The 17921-nt window shown below is 34.4% G+C and overlaps 1 pseudogene; it reads right to left on the bottom strand.

Annotated features, from left to right (window-relative positions):
• Positions 1-8719: 8719 nt before the first annotated feature.
• On the bottom strand, positions 8720-12555 carry LOC111368865 (annotated as a pseudogene).
• Between the last annotated feature and the right edge of the window lie 5366 nt (positions 12556-17921).

Genomic DNA, 17921 nt, shown 5'->3' with positions numbered 1-17921 from the left:
TTTAATGGCCCATGAAACTATCCCTCTCTACTTATAAGCGTGAATGAAACTCATTAATTAATACATTCAATTATAGAGAGGTGAAGAAAGATAATGTTTTCTTTATTTCTACTGGTTTCTCTTTTGCAGATTTAAATTACTTAATTATTGTCGTGGATCAAGGTATGTTTCTTGATCAATTAATCTTTATATGTGAAAATCATGAATTTTAAAGACCTTGAATTAGGGTTTAATTGCTTCCTTTGATATGCTTTTCATATGTATTGAATTACTAATATAGAACAACTACATATCATTTTCTCATTTATGGAAATTCTAACTCTTCTGTCTGGCCTCGCACAAAATCATACTTAACCACCTAAATTTTAGAACCAATTTCATATTTTGGGAAATTAAGGAGTTCCGAGCCATGTAACAATAGATTGAATTATGTGATAATTAAGTCGGACCATTATTTGCAAAACGGGGAGTTAGAGTTGTGGGTGCATTGTTTCTAGATGAATCGTAAAGTCAGCACTATGAAATTAAGAAACCAACAACAATAACTTGAGATTACACATGATGTTTAAGAAGGAACGTCCCAACTTTTATTGTCATGTAAATAAAAAACCGATTCTAAAGACATATTTTTTATTGTTCTTTTACTTGATTTTGTGGAGTTAATTTTCTTTTTGTTTGAAAACTACTATTAATTTAAAAATACATATTTTCTAAAGTATGTATTGATTATTTGGTTTTGAACTAGATTTAGAATTTATCTTGTTTTTATTAACAATGACAATAGTTTGAAACAGGGATTTTGAATAAGAAATTCAGGCCAAAAAAAGAGACCATGCAAAGGCTGTACCCTTCCCTGGCTTACTTAAAGATATTTTTACCCATGCCAATAAATCACCTAAACCTCACATGAAATTTGGTGTAACTCGAGTCTTGATCCCATTACACAGTGACGCATTGTGAGTGTATGGTACAAATATTTTTTTATACTTGATCTTTGAACAAGGGCGAAATGGTCTATGCACAAAACAAGCAACATTTGGTGGGGGTGGCTGCTTTATTCTTTGTCATAGTTAATATTTTTGTACAACATCTGCTTAATTGCAACGGGGTCCCCCATATTTCTTGCAAGAATCGATTTTTAAAGAAAAAGCAGAACAAGACAACCTCTTAATTGTATTACTAGTTTACTTATTTAACTTTGCTACGTATGTTGTTATTAATGCTTCGATCGACTACGATTTTAAGTTATACGACTCAGATGATAAATATTTCGAGGTTGTTCTTTTCAATATGAGAAAAGTTGGTCATATGCGTTGCTTATCAGATCTTCGCATTGACCATTCTTTGGAGGATGAAATATGCGTTTATTTTCAAGAATTTGTGGTTATGAAGGACATAATGTGTAGTCAACGGTTTTACAGATGCTCTAATGAAAGCATTGTCATTCAGCATCATTGATGTCCAGCATCATAGGCGAACCCACATGGGTCATGTGTAGTCAAGTGGCACCACAAAAAATTTTGATTTTTTTCCCCCGAAATTGAATTATTTTATTCTTTGTGGGTGAGCCTCAAAATCAAATCGAATCAAATCCATTACTCTCGTCTCTCCTCCAATTTCGCTCCCAAATTCCATCATTTGATTTTAATGGGTCATTTGAAATCTTTATGTAAGTTCTTATTTTTCTGATTTAAATGAACTTTATTTAAATGAATATAATATTGGCAACCTGTAAATGAATGGGAAAATAAAGAAATCGGTCATAACAAGTTCAAAGTGTTTTTTGTTGCTTCTATATTCTCCACATTATTTGTTACAAAAGATTATTTGTTACAAAAGAAGAAAAAAAAGGGGCATTCTACATATTCATTTCCCCTTCCTTAAAAAATAATGTTACTTGTACGCAAGCAGATACATAATGCTTTATGTACAAATGAGGAGGTGAAAAGAGATTGGATTTTTTTTTAAATTTTATTTGGTTGAAGAAATTTTGATATAATCACATCTCAGCACATCATGAGTATGCAAACTATTTTGTGAATCTATTATGTACATATAACACAAACAATAATTTGGTGTCTTTGTTAAATAAAGCAGAATTTTGTAATGTAGCAATTTAAGTCAAATAGAACTATAACTGAAAACATACATTATATATTAATAAGGGCAATTCACTGTATTAGATATAGTTGGGGGGTATGAAAAAATGCTGGGAGGGATTTTATATATATAATCAGAAGACTTCTACCTAGTGAAATGGCAGGTTCTACAGATTGGTTACGATAACAGTTGCACTATGGTTGTAAGTCCTAGATTGTTAAAGGACATAATGTTCACATAATTAAAATAAAAGAAAGGGAAAATTGCAGCCGAGGTACCAAACTTTTCGTTTATTAGCAGACTTTGCCCAAACCTTTAGTTTGTACCACCGGAGATATCAAACCTTTAAAAAATGAGCAGGGCCAGTCCAAAATGACGGTTTCCGTCTGTTTGATCGCCAAAACCGTCAGTTGACCCCTCTAATGATATTTTCAAGAATTTCCCCAAATAAGTGAAGGGCAACATGGGCATTACACACATTTCCCTCCTATTATATACTTCACTGTTTATTTCCCTTCAATTCTTTATCATTATATTACCTCCTCCCTTCTCTCTCACAGGTAGTAAAAAAAAATCAGCACGCACATGGAGGGGAATGTATGCAGATGTGGTTCCCCGGTGCAGATGAAGACCTCGTGGACGAACTTGAACTCGGGAAGAAGATTTCTCACTTGTCCTCGAAGCCAAGATGTAGGTGGATGCACCTTCTTTATGTGATGTGACCCTTCGATGTGTGAGAGATCGAAGGAATTGATTCCTGGTCTATTATGAGGTAGGAGAGAAATGGAAGCTAAAATTAACACACTTCAAGCAACAAGACCAAATGTGTGGAAGATCTGGCTCTTCGGCTTTGTGTGTGGAGTGTTTGCAAAATGGCTTTGTTCCTAGGTATGTCAGATTGTAGGATTTTAGTTTTTAGTTCCAGAAATTTGAGTTTAGGGTTTCGACATAGAGCCATGTGCTTGATGTTGTGAAATGCATATGTAAAAAGGAAAAATTGTGTTGTACATTTTGACTTGAAATTTAACAATCTTTTCCTGGCCTCTATGTAAAATGCGAAATTAAAAGAGCTTGTTACACTTCAAACTTATCTGAAGAAGGTGCAGCATAGGTATCAAACCTTATAACTATTCACAGAATCAGTACCAAATATTTTCTAATGATTTCAGACAGAATACTAAACCTTTAAAAATATTGCAGTAAAGGTACCAAATGTTTGATAATACTTTCAGAGGAAGTATCAAATATTTTCATATATTTCCTAATCGCCTGCACATCAAGTCTTACGAATACAATTTCAGAAACCAACGACAAACAGCAGAAACATAATGCAAGATATTCGACATCAATATTATCATCACATTCAACAATTTCATCAAAAATTCTAGTTACATCTACAAAATAACAGCATTTGAAGCACATATTTTCAGTTCAGTTTGCAAAAAATCACAGCATTTTCCCAAAAAAGTAACTATACAAGAGAGAGCACATGATGTTCAAGATTGCGATCCTCTATTGTTGGACTTCTTTGTCTGTGACTTGGAGGTTTCCGTTGAATGTGCTTTTCTCTTCCCCTTCGCTGATCTAGTATGTGTATCTTCTTGGGACTCTATTTATGTGTTTGGTTGAGACTGTTGCTATGAACTATCTTCACCAGGCAGTGCTCTCTCACAACTTCTTTTGTTATGTCCAGACCCTCCACAACATTTATACGGTATCTTCATGCCAGTCCTTCCCATCTTAACGCCTGTAGATGGATCTGCCTACGATCTCTTCCTCATTTTTTTGGGTCTGCTAGCCTATTTTCTCTTCTGAGGTTGATTGAGAGGATGCTTTCCCAATTCTGGCCACAGTTCAGGTCCTGACATCGAGTAGATTACTGGGGAGTAACATTTGAGGTATGTTTCCTTGCTATACCATGGGTCGATCTCCTCATATATGCCAATATCCCTTGAAAGCATGATTGATATTGCATGGGGACATGGTATTCCAGTGAGCTGTCATTTTCTGCATGCACATGCATGTTTTGTCAAGTCAACGCTCTACCTCAAATCGTCTTTGCTGCTTATCTCAAACTTATGGTTGCCTGCATAGTCTGCCTTCAAGTACCTTACCTCAGACTTAGCATTCTCAATAATTTTCACAATTCTTGGCCCGAATGCATGATCCCACCTCTGTGCTGCTTCCCATTTTTGCATTCATCCTTATCATTTGCTGATGCCGAATTTTCTCTAGCATCGAGATGATGGGCCTATCTCTGGCAACAAAAATGGAAGAATTGAATGCCTCACACAAATTATTAAGAAGAATATCACATCTCGAATGCTCTTCAAAATGGGATCTGGTCCACTGGGAAGGAGGTTTTTCAAAGAACCAGTTGTAAGCCTCTTCACTTATGTCTTTTAACTCATTCATTGCACTCTTCCACTCTGACACTATTGTTGCCCTTGCTGCAATCCAAAATGGTTCTTAAGTGCCAGCCCTTTGTAATTACTACAAATATGTCTAGCACAACACCTATACTCCGCTCCTTCACAGTATTGACTTATGGAATCCATCAAACCCTTTTGTTTGTCGGAAATGAATGTCCAAGCTCGACGGTTGTGCATCCCTATGTCATGAACCAACAATTCTATGAACCATTGCCAGTTTATTTTGTTCTCTGTATCCACAAGTGCCCATGCTAACGAGAACATACAGTTCTTACCATCGATGCCAACAGCTGCCAACAACTGTCCACCTTCTACAGATTTTACGAAGCATCCATCCAACTCAACAACTAGCCTCTACGTGGCCTTAAACCCTTCCTTACAAGCCCTTATACAGATGTACAATCTCTTAAAAGTATGTCCTGAACCTTCAATTTGTACTGTACTGCCTGGATTTGCTCTCTTCAATTCCTCGCCGTAATCCCATAAAATTTTGTACTGCTCAGCTACAATCCCATTAATAACTTCTGCACATTTTGATCTTGTCCTGTAGAACTGATGCTTTGAAATCTCATACATGCAGTCCTCTTTCACAGTCTCCATAAAACTACTCATTGGAATGTTGGGATTAGACCTAAATTTTCTCACGTATTTCTTTGCCAAAAAACCTAAATTAACCCTTTTATTTTGCCACACGATGGTACATGTGTGCTCATCTACCAATGTGTTAATTCTAAGACTCTTGTCGGGTTGTTGGTACGCATACAGAACCCAAGGGCAATTATCTTGACATCAAACTCTCAACTGTGTCCTCATATTTTTCACGTATCTCAGTTGCCTGAAATTTTTGACTGAGTATTGAACTACTGAATTCTTTAGAATCTTGATGTTGTCGAATTTCATCCCTAGTAGAAATGAATTAAACCAGAATGCATTATCATCCAAATGAATTAAACAAAACAAATGCATTACCTAGCTTGAACTGTGGATCATCCATATCAGTTGCAGGGCTAAACCAGCGCACATTCTTCCTTTTGGCAGATGACCCTCAGCCTCCGTATCACCGGGTAAGCTTCTAAGCTCATTGGAGTCTTTGTAGTCTATTCCATATTCTTCCCCAGCAGCTGCCTCACCTTCCTGTTCATCCCTTACACTTTTCTGCTCTCCACTTACACCAATGTCAAAACCTTCACTCAACCTAAAATATGTCTTTTCATCATTATCATCCACAACAATATTTTCTTCCTGCTCGTACTCCGAGTCATTGAATTCCTCTCCTATACCCTCCTCATATTCATCATCCTGCTCAAGATCATCATGTTCCACACCAGTTTCAACAATCGGTACGTCAACATGTGGTTCATCAAGCTCCACATCAGTTTCAGCAGCCTGCACCTCATGCTGAGCCTACTGGTGTGGTTCAAAAGCATGCACATCAATTTCAGCAGCCTACACCTTTGCTTCGGCATCATGTTCAGCAGCCTGCGCCTCTTGTTCAGTACCATGCAGCTCCTGTTGAGCCTGCTACTATGGTTCAGAAGCATGCACATCAGTTTCAGCAACTTGTACCACTGCTTCAGCGTCATGCAACTCATGTTCAGACCTCAACTGTGGTTCAACATCATGTGGTTTCTCTGGTTCAGCAGCATGCACTTCTGGTTCATGTGAGTCTACTTCAGCCCCTATAAAATCAACCTCTGTATACTCATGCTCTGTTCCATGCACTGTAACCTCTATGACGCTTCGACGTAATCTCCTGTAAGGAAAACTTCCTCTTCATCTACTTCCATGTCATCCACTTCATCAACCACATACACGTCATCACCGTCTAGTGATTCGTCATAAATCTCAATAGCATAGCATGGTTGCTGCTCATTCAATGCTTCACCAGACTTTTGAACCTTCACAACTCCTCACCAATCTCACAATCAAACACTCGAACATCCTTTTGTTCTGTATCATCCCAAGGCAACTCCAAAACCTCAACTACAGGCAAGCAATATAGTTCAGCAGTTCTAGTATCACCAAGCCACTTCACTAAATTCATGAAATCTGAGTCTTTAACCAACCAAAATGAAGTTTCACTCATTCTTTTCTTCTCCATCTTGTACAGATATCTAATTCTATCAGAATATTCTAACATCTTCACGACATTGTCCAAAAGAAATCTATTGAAGAAATCAGGGTCGATATAGTCTATATAACTTATTTACCCATGCTCATACACAAAATTTCTCATCTTCTGAAATAAAATTCCACCATGATGAAGCCGTATGCTGAAGTACTTTGAATTTTCCCCTAAAAAAACACCGAAAAATATGATGTTAAGCCCTAGCCCTTTTCAGTTCAAGCAACGAACATGTGCAGAAAAGATAGTACACAAGCATTACGTTCTAACACACCAAATCACTTAAAATTTTTAAATTTCCCAGTACGTGAAGACAATCGAACAGGGGAACTTCATAATCATACAATTTCACACTGTAAATCGAAAAAAGGGGAACACACTTACCATACACGGATTGGGGAAGAGAGCCTCGAATGTGGGCTGCAATGTCCACTGGATGTTCGTCTTCTTCGACGTACATTTCGTCTTCTTTGTGGGTTTTCGTAGGGTCCATAGTGGATGGTGAGTAGAATGAAGTTGTAACTGACGTGTTTGATGTAGAGGAGGGAAATGTGTGTAATGTCTATGTTGCCCTTCTCTTATTTGGAGAAAATTCTTGAAAATATCATTAGAGGGGTCAATTGACGATTTTGGCGGTCAAACAGACGGAAACCGTCATTTTGGACTGTCATGCTCATTTTTTAAAGGTTTGGTATCTCCGGTGGCACAAACTAAAGGTTTGGGCAAAGTCTGCTAATAAACAAAAGTATTGGTACCTCGGCTACAATTTTCCCTAAAAGAAATGAAAAACAAGATTACCAAGGAAAATAAATGCTAAGATCTATGAAAATGTTCAACATGTATCTCTTTTAACTGCTAATGTATGGAGTATAGTCAAATGCTTATTATTCATTAGGGATGAGGTTGGGAAAATGCAATACCATTAACATATTGCCCATTTCATGAATTCTCCACTCATTTTCTTCGTCACCATATGAAGTTTGTCAAATCTACTGGATAGAAAAATGATGATTAAGTTGATGGTGCTTAATGAAACAAGTTTATGGGGTTGAGTAAAACTCAACGCGTAACTCCAAATGTAATGGTATCCTTACCAAATAAGAACATTACTATCGCAACAAAATGTTCTACCTTTCACGTTCAATTTGTTGGCGAGCTATTCAAATAATTTTAACAATTTTCTGCTCCATTTTCTTAATTTCGTATACTTCTAAAAGGCTATATCTTTAACTAAGGGAAAATCGAATTTTTTGATTAATAAAACAATATTATCTACTTTTTGAATCAATTTCTTTCCATCTCGTTATTCTCTTCAAAAAGGGTTAAAAGAAAAATAAAGGGACAAATTACTATACTAAACAATAGCATTCTAAAAAGCTCGCCAAGCAATGCTTAGGCACGGCCCCGAGCGAAATGCTACACCTTGACAATGAGTGCCTAGTGGCGCTTTATTAATTATTTTATTTTTTTTTAAAAGCCTTTCATTTGAGATTTGTTTCAAGTTTTTAAAAAACTTTATTTGAACAAGAGTCAAAAATAAAAATCTGTTAGAAAATTTCAAGTAAGACTTATCTGTTGAAAGTTGAAACTATGAAAAAAAAATCTAATTTTTGCACTTTGAAAAATTAAAAATTGTATAATTTACTAACTGTAGGAATTATTAAATAAATATAGTATGTTATAATTTTAAATGTTTGGTATATATTATTTTAATTATTAAATAATTTTTAATAAAATTTTAAATAATATTAAAAATAAATAAAAAACATTTTTTTACTCCTAAGCCTTGGCTAGATTCGTAAAGCTTGAAAATTGGCTTTCACACCGAGTCACGCTTTACGCTTTTTAAAATACTGCTAAAAATGCATTCGTGAAAAGCAAATGAAATTTGAGAGTTTACGTAAGCACATGCAATACTCGTACTGCTATGACTGTTCACGTTACAAGGTTACTTCATCTAAGTGTGTGATCAATGCTAAGGAGGCTGAACGACTTCGAGGCTTCAACCCAATAACATTTGGTGGAGTCCACCACCATGGAAAACGATACCACAGGACCAGATAATCCAAGCCAAGGCATCTTTGATTTGATGACGTACGTGCATCGTAACATTACATTACATGGCATTGCTATTACTTTATTTTGAAGTTTGCTTTCATTATAAATTTTTTTTTTCACTTTTTTTCTCATGATTTCACAGTGCTAAAAAGGTGTAATGGATGAACCCTAAAAACTTAGCCATCAATCCGAATCTATAAAGGATATAAAGAGAGCCATCGATTGAGCATTGCAAGACATTGTTCAGGGTTATATTCCGGAGCCGTATGACCTGCACCCTGCAATAGATTACACATGTTTACTTCTTTTTTCTTTCAATCACCGTGAGAAAGAGCATAGTGAAATTTTCTTAACTTCACCGTTACAAATGTGAGATAGAAGTCATTCTTCTTGTATTTTCTTGTGTATCTACAAAATAATATGTAAATGAGATTTTGAGATTTATTCAATAAGATGCAACATATATCTGTGTGAATGGATGAGATAAAGAATTGGAAACCAACCCTGCAAATTGGCCGTTAACATTCCAAGGTCTCCACTCGTCATCTATGGTTAGATTGAGACTATGAATCCATTTTAAAGTACCCATATAAGTTATGAGCATGTCATGATCACCACTGGAAAGATAACATGAACAATTGAAAAAGATTAAATCAAATTTACAAATTTGTAGAGTTAGGTTTTTTGTTTAATACTTTTACCTTGACTTTTGAAACAACTATATCTTAGTTGATGGACTAGAATAAGCTTAGAACAAAATAAGTCACTTTGTTTAAGAAATAAATGAATATGACTTACTTGTACACCAAAGCTTCATATCCTTTCCTGCTGAGGATTTTATGATATTGAACAACACTTTCTATATTATGTGCATAGGATAAGCTGTTATTGCATCTTGTCCAATCTGTTATTGTTCCCTGGCAATCAAATCAAAGATTAGCCATTATAAAGTATAGTGGGTTTTTAACAATTTTGATTTAGAAGTACCTTTTTAATATGAAGAGCTTCTTGGACGGTTGGATCATTTGCCCAAATATATGATGTCACGTAAGTTTGAAACTGCAAAAAAGAAACCACACCTTGAGAAACCCTGTTAACTCTAGGAGAACATGCTATGAGATATATAAATAGAGGTCGAAATTACGCGGCACCACAATCCATTTATTTTGGATGGGAGGAGGAGGTGGTCAGTGGAATCATCTTCAGCAAGTGTTTGATCCCATCCCAATTCATTTGGTTTTGGTGCTATATGTTTACATTTTGGTTCCAGAATGTGTCCTCGATTTACATTTTTAATACTCTGCAATATTTGATCATTTCATGAGTGTTTATGCTATACTAAATTTCAAAGAAAATATAAAATATAACAAGATGCAAGTGCTACCTCTTGGATCGGTCTGAGAGCATAAAGACATTGCAAATTTTTTGGATCAGGATTGTAATATTTCCCATCACAGCTAATTTTTGCCGACTAAAATTGTATCAAGTTACATGAATAAGGGAAATAGATTCAATAACAAGTTTTAGGTGTGATTAATTTTATCATCAAAATAATTGATTCAAGAATATTACTACCTCAAAATATTCATCCGATATAAGTGCCATTCGGTGAGCATATGGAATTCGTTCATTGTAATCAATGTTTGGATCCGTTAATCCATTCCCAATAATGTATCCCTATTTCAATTCCGAAAGCACTCTCTCATTAATGTGATATTGCAAAATTTGAAAATAAAAATGGAGTTATCATATAAATAGTAAATTAGTACTTGGAAAGATATTCATGGCTGTAAGCCTGCTTCATTGCCTGCATTACCAGCAGCACTTACAACTTAATCAAGCATAGTTTATTGACACACACACACAAAAAGAAAAAAAAAAGAAAAAAAAAAAGAAAACCAAGTTTTATATTTCTTATTTACAGACATACCTTTTGATATTTCCAAGGCAACCATGGGAACCAGTTTGCCACCATAAGAGTCCCCCGCAACATATAAACGATTTTTCATAAACATAGGGTGATTCAACAACCACTGCATTTTCAATATTTTGTTATATCACTAACCTGGAAACACATGTGGATGGTATAGCGACTATTTTAAATCCTACATCACTAGTGAAAGGCCTAGCTTATGGGTTTACAAATACATCGAAGTTTACAAATACATCGAAAATTCTAACCTCACACATTACTTTTAAGAGTGAGTTGTCTATAAGCGACTTCTTAATAGGTGAAACGGAGAAGCCTAACAACTTAAAATTCTATTCTCTTCAATAGCTACTTACAACTATGACTTATGATTAACAATATCAATGTACCTTTCTAAGAAACGTATAGTTGTCTTTTGCTGATTTGGTATCTGAAGAAGAGTAACCTTTCGATGTGTTTGCATAGGAAAATCCAGTGCCAACGGGCCAATCAATAAATATAATATTGGCAACCTGCAAATCATAAGGCTAAATTATTGCAGTGCTAAACTTAGAGAGCTATAGATGAGATACGTATATGACTTTGATCATGGAATGAAATATGTTTTTGACCTTGGTCCATGAATATGGATTTTGGTGAATAGATGGTAAGTTTCCATCAAAATCTGCAACATTGAAAGCTAATGGACCTACACAAAAGCATGCAAAATTGGCATGAAAATCGTAAAAGTTATATTTCAAATATAGTTTAATGGGTTGTCAAAATATAATATTCTTTCAATCCAGTGAATCTTGCTGATTATATTTAACAATTTTTAGCATGGATATTTTTTTTTTTTTTGTAAAGAGACTGGGTAAGGGGCAATGGGTTTTTCAGTGGATTTTTAAGCCGTAAAGTTTACCTTGTCGAATTCTACGACCAGCTGCTTGGAAATATATTCTTGGAATGGAAATTCATTCTAAACAAAACAAATTGAAACTTAGCTTGAGGAACAGGGACAGAAGCTGGGGCCGGGGCTGTGTCAACCATATATCACCATTAAAATCCATTAAATTAGCGAACTCACACCGGATATAGGAACCGGTTTTCTCATCATTTGTAAAATTATTGCAAAAATTTTGAGTCAGAAATTCGGTGAAATCATTCCACTTATCACTATATTACTTATTTACGGTACTGAGCAATTGCAGATCTTTCGTAAGATCAATTTGAATAAAGCGAATCGCTTTCCATATTTTGCTGGCTGCTACTCATCATTTGCATAGTGCACACACACATATCTCTCTCGTTTATTCATAGGAAAGGTGTAATTCCCTGAATATATATAAGTCCTTACTAAAAGAAAATAATAATACACATCTCTCTCGTTTATTCATAGGAAAGGTGTAACTCCCTGAATATGTATAAGTCGCATTTACTAAAAGAAAATAATAACACACACACATATATAGAGAGTACCGATTTCATAAAAGAGGCCGGAGAGAGCAGAGCAACCAGGTCCACCCGTGAGCCAAAGCAGAATAGGGTCCGTTTTAGGATTGCTTTCGGACTCGACGAAGTAGTAGAATAGTTGCACTTCTTCAGTTTCTCCCACATCAATATATCTAATCATCCAAATTTATAAAAAAGTTATTCAGTTTCTGGAATTAAAAGTCAAAAGGAAGTTGTTAAAGAATGAAAGAAACACACCCTGTTTCGAGTTTGACAGGAAGAGTACCCGAATAACCCGGAAGAGTCTCTATATTGAACTCTGATGCTGCCTTGCTAAAGAGGAGCTGAAGCAGAAGAAGAAGTGCATCAAACCTTATCAACTTCATAATAATAAGCCTAGAAATTGAACTGCAGAAATATGTGTTTTACTGTGTTTTTCGAAAATGGCATAGATCTGAGATAAACTTTCCTGTTTGAAATTGATGAGAGAGTTTACTACAATGGGAAAAGTTTGAATATTGGAATCTTTTTTTGTCCTTCATATTAAAAAAAAAAAAAAAACCTGTGGACGGTGACAAGGATGCCCTCGTTTGAACCTCATTCTTTTGCAAAAATTCATTTTTTTAACAGTGTTTTGACATCATTTCAATCACACAGTCTTCAATAAAATAATATTGCATGTAAATTTAAAACTTTTCCTTATTTTTTAACTATACATTTTCCATCAATACACTGTTCAAAAATTCATTCTATCCAAAAAAATGGAGCTCAAACAAGGGCATAATATAGTGTGATCGTCATCCTCTATGCCAGCCTTTTTGTCTTGGTCTGCTCTTCATATGTACTAATACAGAACTACTACACTTTGGGGAAGGAGTAAAAGCCATGTGGGAACCAACAAGGGCACAACCTGCGATTTACCTCCCCGAGCAGCTGAGGGGCTGGAAGTTCAGGGACGAGGATATAGTCTGGCGCAAATTGGGACACCTCGTTAAAAAAAAAATAATAATAATAATACAGAACTACTACATATCATTTTCTTCATTTTGGGAAATTCTAACGCTTCCGCCTTGTGGAGTTTAAAAATCTCACGGAGAATTTGATGATACTTTAAAAATTGTAGAACTATTAGTCTTAATAATAGTAAAATGATATGGTATGCCATTAGACATTATTTTTCGTTTATACATCAATAATTATAAAACGGAACTTTTTTCCCCACACCAAAATCAGACTTAACCATCCAAATTTTAGAACCAATTTTTGTATTTTGGGAAATTATGGAGTTCCGAACCATGTAACTATAGATTGAATTCTGTGATAATTAAGCTGAACCATTATTTACAAAAACGGGGAGTTAAAGTCGTAGGAGCATTTTTGCCAGATGAATCGCAAAGTCATCACTAAGAAATTAAGAAACCAAAAATAATAACTTGAGATTGCACTGAATGTTTTTGATTGGACATCCCAATTTTATTGTTATGTAAATAAATAAATAAATAACCAATATTAAAGACATTTTTTTCTACTGTTCTTTTAGTTGATTTTGAAGACTTAATTTCTTATTGTTTTAAAATTATTATTGAAAAATTCATGTTTTCTAAAATATGTATTGATTATTTGGTCTTGAACTAGATTTAGAATTTATGTGGTTTTTATTACCAATGATAATAGTTTGAAACGGAGAATTTGAATTAAAAATTCTGGCCAAAAAATGAGACCGATTCAAAGGCTGTACCCTTCCCCTAGCTTGCTTAAATACATTTTTAACCCTGCCAATAAATCGCCTAAACCTCACGTGAAATGTGGTGTAACTAGAGCCCATTACACAGTAGTGCATTGTGAGTGTATAGTTCTAATATGTTTTCAACTGGATCTTTGAAATAGGACAAAATGGTCTTTGCACAAAATATCTATTGGGTTTTTTGACCCAAATTAGGTTGGATTATTAGGGAAAATATTTTTTTCCTTTATTGCACGTGCTTTTATTGGAAAAATATTGTTTCATTTATTCCACATTATTTTTATCTTATTTTCATCTTTGTGATATTTTTAGGGTTTGATATGCTCTTCTATAAATACTAAACTCTTTTCACAAATTTTGTATTATTGAAATATAGAATAATTGTTTAGGCACAATTATTGTTTTTATTTTCTTCATATTCGTCAATTGAATAAAATACTCCATTTCACTGCCAATTAATTATTTTCCTTTTATCTTATTGTTTGTTTGCGAACATATACTTCATATTGTATCATATATATTACCTCCATCCCTTTTATTTCCCAATAAGTGGTATTAGAGCTATTGGTTGTGATTTTTGGAGGTTTTTGTTATTGATGGCAGCAATAAAGTATGAAATTTCGCTCTTGAATTGCAATAAAAGATTATCGCTGTAACAAGTAAAGATATGAGCTTTAGATGATGAGTTGTTGGGATTTGACAAAAATGCCTACAACTTGAACGATGGAAGAGAAAGAATGGAAGGATCGAAAGGCACTTCACAGATTCATTTTATCTTTCTAACAATAATTTTCAGGACGTTTTGAAGGAAAAAATGGCAACTGCATTGTGGTTGAAGTTGGAGCAATTGTGCATGACTAAAAGTTGACAAGCAAATTGTGTCTAATGCAAAGGAGGTATTCTCATCGCGGGACAGAAGGTGGATATCTGGAATATCATCTAGCCGTGTCCAAGGAAATTGTCATTGATTTGAAAATTTTAGGGGTAAAATATGATGAAGAAGTTTGGCCTTAATCCATTTGTGCTCGTTGCCCGCTTCATTTACTTCGTTTAGAGACACAATCTTGTATTGTTGTGGTACGCTCCTCATTGTAGATGCGTACGATACCTTGTTTTCAAAAAAGAAGATGAAGCATCTGGATAGATCTAAGGCCCAAGATGGAGAAGGCCTTGTTGTTCATAGTGATCAAAGAAGGGGTAAGTCAATGTCAAATTTCAGTAATCAGATTTGTTATTATTATAAGAAGAAAAGACACATTAAGAGAGGTTGCGACAAATTGTAGAACAAAGGTAATTTGACTGCAAATCTTGGAAAGCTATCAAATACTTTAGACGGAACCAACATAGCTGAGAACTATTTGAGTGAATGAGATGTTTTGACGATTTCTGACATGTAATCCAAACTTACGAAGAATGGATTTTGGATACAGCATATGCGTTTCATATGTGTCCGAAAATCGGGATTTTTTTGAAACATACGAAATAGTGACGCAAGATATCGTTGTTACACATAACAACAAACTTTGTCAAGTAGCTGGTATTTGTAGGTAAGATTGAAGCTAGTGGATGGAAAATGTGAATTACTTGATCACGTTTGATATATTCCAACTTGAAGAAGAATCTCATTTTGTTGAGTACTCTTTATTCAAAAGGGCACGCATTCTTTAGAGGAGGTAGAGTCTTGAGGGTTTGGAAGGGTGTTCATGTTGTGTTATAGGAGCAAAAGAGGTCCCAATTATACATCTTGAAAGGTTGGGGGAACTTGTCAAGAAAAGTCAGCACAAAATTTAGTACCATGGTGGAGATTCATTTTCGTACTCTACCTTTGGGATTTTGTTCGGGGTCCTTATTAAAAAATACTACTTAGTCAAGTTTGGAGGATATGAGTAATTCCACTTTGCCACCATTACCCACGGTTCCATCGTATTCAACTGCTAAGTATAGTCCTATTAGAGATGGGTATGTGAATGCTGATTCGGTTGTATATGCTTTAGTGTTTTTGAAGGTATTGAGACTAGCCAGGGGCATTTATTAAAAACATTGGGAGTTGATTCTGTTACAGTGTGTGTTTTGATACTATTTGGTAATTTCTAATCCTTTGTAAATTTTGATATAACCCGGTGTTTAGGTTTATGTATTAGTGTTGGATACTAGGAAGAAGATGGGTATTTTTATGTTGGAGAAAGTTCGGTTCTTGTTGAAGAGTTCGACTTTTTGTTGCAGTTAGATTTTTTTTTTTTAGGTTGAGAAATTTCGGAGCTTCGTTCATTGCATTAAAATTTGTGTCAATATGGAGATTGTTGGGTTTTTTGACCCAAATTAGTTTGGATTTTTGGGGAAAATTTTTTTTCTTTATTATACGCGCTTTTATTTGAAGAATATTGTTTTCTTTATTGCGCGTAATTTTTTATCTTGTTTTCATCTTTGTGGTATTTCTAGGGTTTGGCACGCTCCCCTATAAACACTAGACTCTTTTCGTAAGTTTTGTATTATTGAAATATAGAGTAATTATGTAGGCACAATTATTGTATTTGTTTCCTTCATATTCATCAATTAAATAAAATACTCCGTTCCTCTGTCAATTAATTATTTGCCTTTTACCATTTTTTTGTGCAATCATATACTTCATATCATATCATATATATTACCTCCATCTGTTTTATTTTCCAACAACAGTAACATTTGATGAGGCGGCTGCTTTATTCATTCCCATAGTTTATCTTTTTTGCACGACATATATTTAATTGCAAAGAGGTCCACATCCCTTGCAAGAATCGATTTTTGAAGAAAAAGCGAAACTAGACAAGCGATTAATTGTATTACTAGTTTACTTATTTTTAACTTTTCTACTTATGCTGTTAACAATGCTTCGAAAGATAAAGATTTTAACTTCTATGACTTGGATGATAAATATATTGAGGTGGTTATTTTCGATATGCGAAAAGTTGGTCATATGCTTTGCTTATTAGAGGCTTTTCGTATCAAAGCTTCGTGTTGACTATTCTTTGGAGGATGAAATATGTGTTCATTTTCAAGAATTCGTGGTTATGAAGGACATCAATGAATAGTCAATCGATTTTAATGAAACTAATGCTCTTTAGCACCATTGGTGTGAAGTATAACGGGTAGACCCATACGGGGTCATGTGGCTTCAAGTCACCCTACAAAAAAATTTGAATTTTTTTTCTAAAATTGATTTTATTTAGGATGTGAGTCATAGAATCAAATCTAATCAAATCCATTACTATCGTCTCTCTTCAGGTTCAGAATTGTACATATATTTCAACTTTTTACACTAAATTTCACAGCCAAATTCCATCATTTAATTCTAATGGGCCATTCAAAATCTTTATGTAGGTTTTTAGTTTTATGATTTAAATGAATATAACATTGACAGTCTGCAAATGAAAAGGGAGAAGAAAGAAATCTGTTATAACATGGTTCAAAGTGTTGTTGCTTCTTCTATATTCTACACATTATTTATTGTGAAAAATTGGCGTTTTATAGATTTCTACAGATTCATTTTACAGATGAGGTGTCGAAAAGAGAATGAGAAAGTTTTTTTTATTTAATTGAAGAAACTTTGATCCAATCACATCTCACTACATCATATGTATGCAAACCATTATGTAAACCTATTATATACATACGGTACAATAGCTTCCTTAAATCCTTGTAGTTTCCTTAAATCTCTATAGTTTTTGACCGAATAATTAATAAAACAAGCAAAGTGATGCTTACTCTTTCCTCTATTTTATTCTCCATTATAATGAAGCTCTAAGGTGCATCATGTTTATAATAACTATTACCTAATAAGTATAAAGTTTAGTTGACACACACTAAATAGTAGAGCATTCGTGATAGTTTTTGGTTTTTCTTAAAGTATTAGGGAAGTCATGTGTTTTGAATTTGAGGATTTGATGTTTTCACAAACTATTGTTGTAGGATCTCAAGAATGAATGGATTGAATCAAGTTTTGAATATATTCTTGGATCTTCAAACAATGATATGAATTTGTTTTGCAAGAGAGGCACAACAGACAACCACTACTGAAAAACTTGTAAGGCTTAGGTATTTATAGTTAGAGATGTTTAGGTATTA

This window comes from Olea europaea, chromosome 19 (assembly GCF_002742605.1).
Source record: "Olea europaea var. sylvestris chromosome 19, O_europaea_v1, whole genome shotgun sequence".
In the NCBI taxonomy this organism is placed as follows: Eukaryota; Viridiplantae; Streptophyta; class Magnoliopsida; order Lamiales; family Oleaceae; genus Olea; species Olea europaea.
Note: the sequence above shows the minus strand (reverse complement) of the source record. Positions and strands in the feature narration are given on the sequence as shown.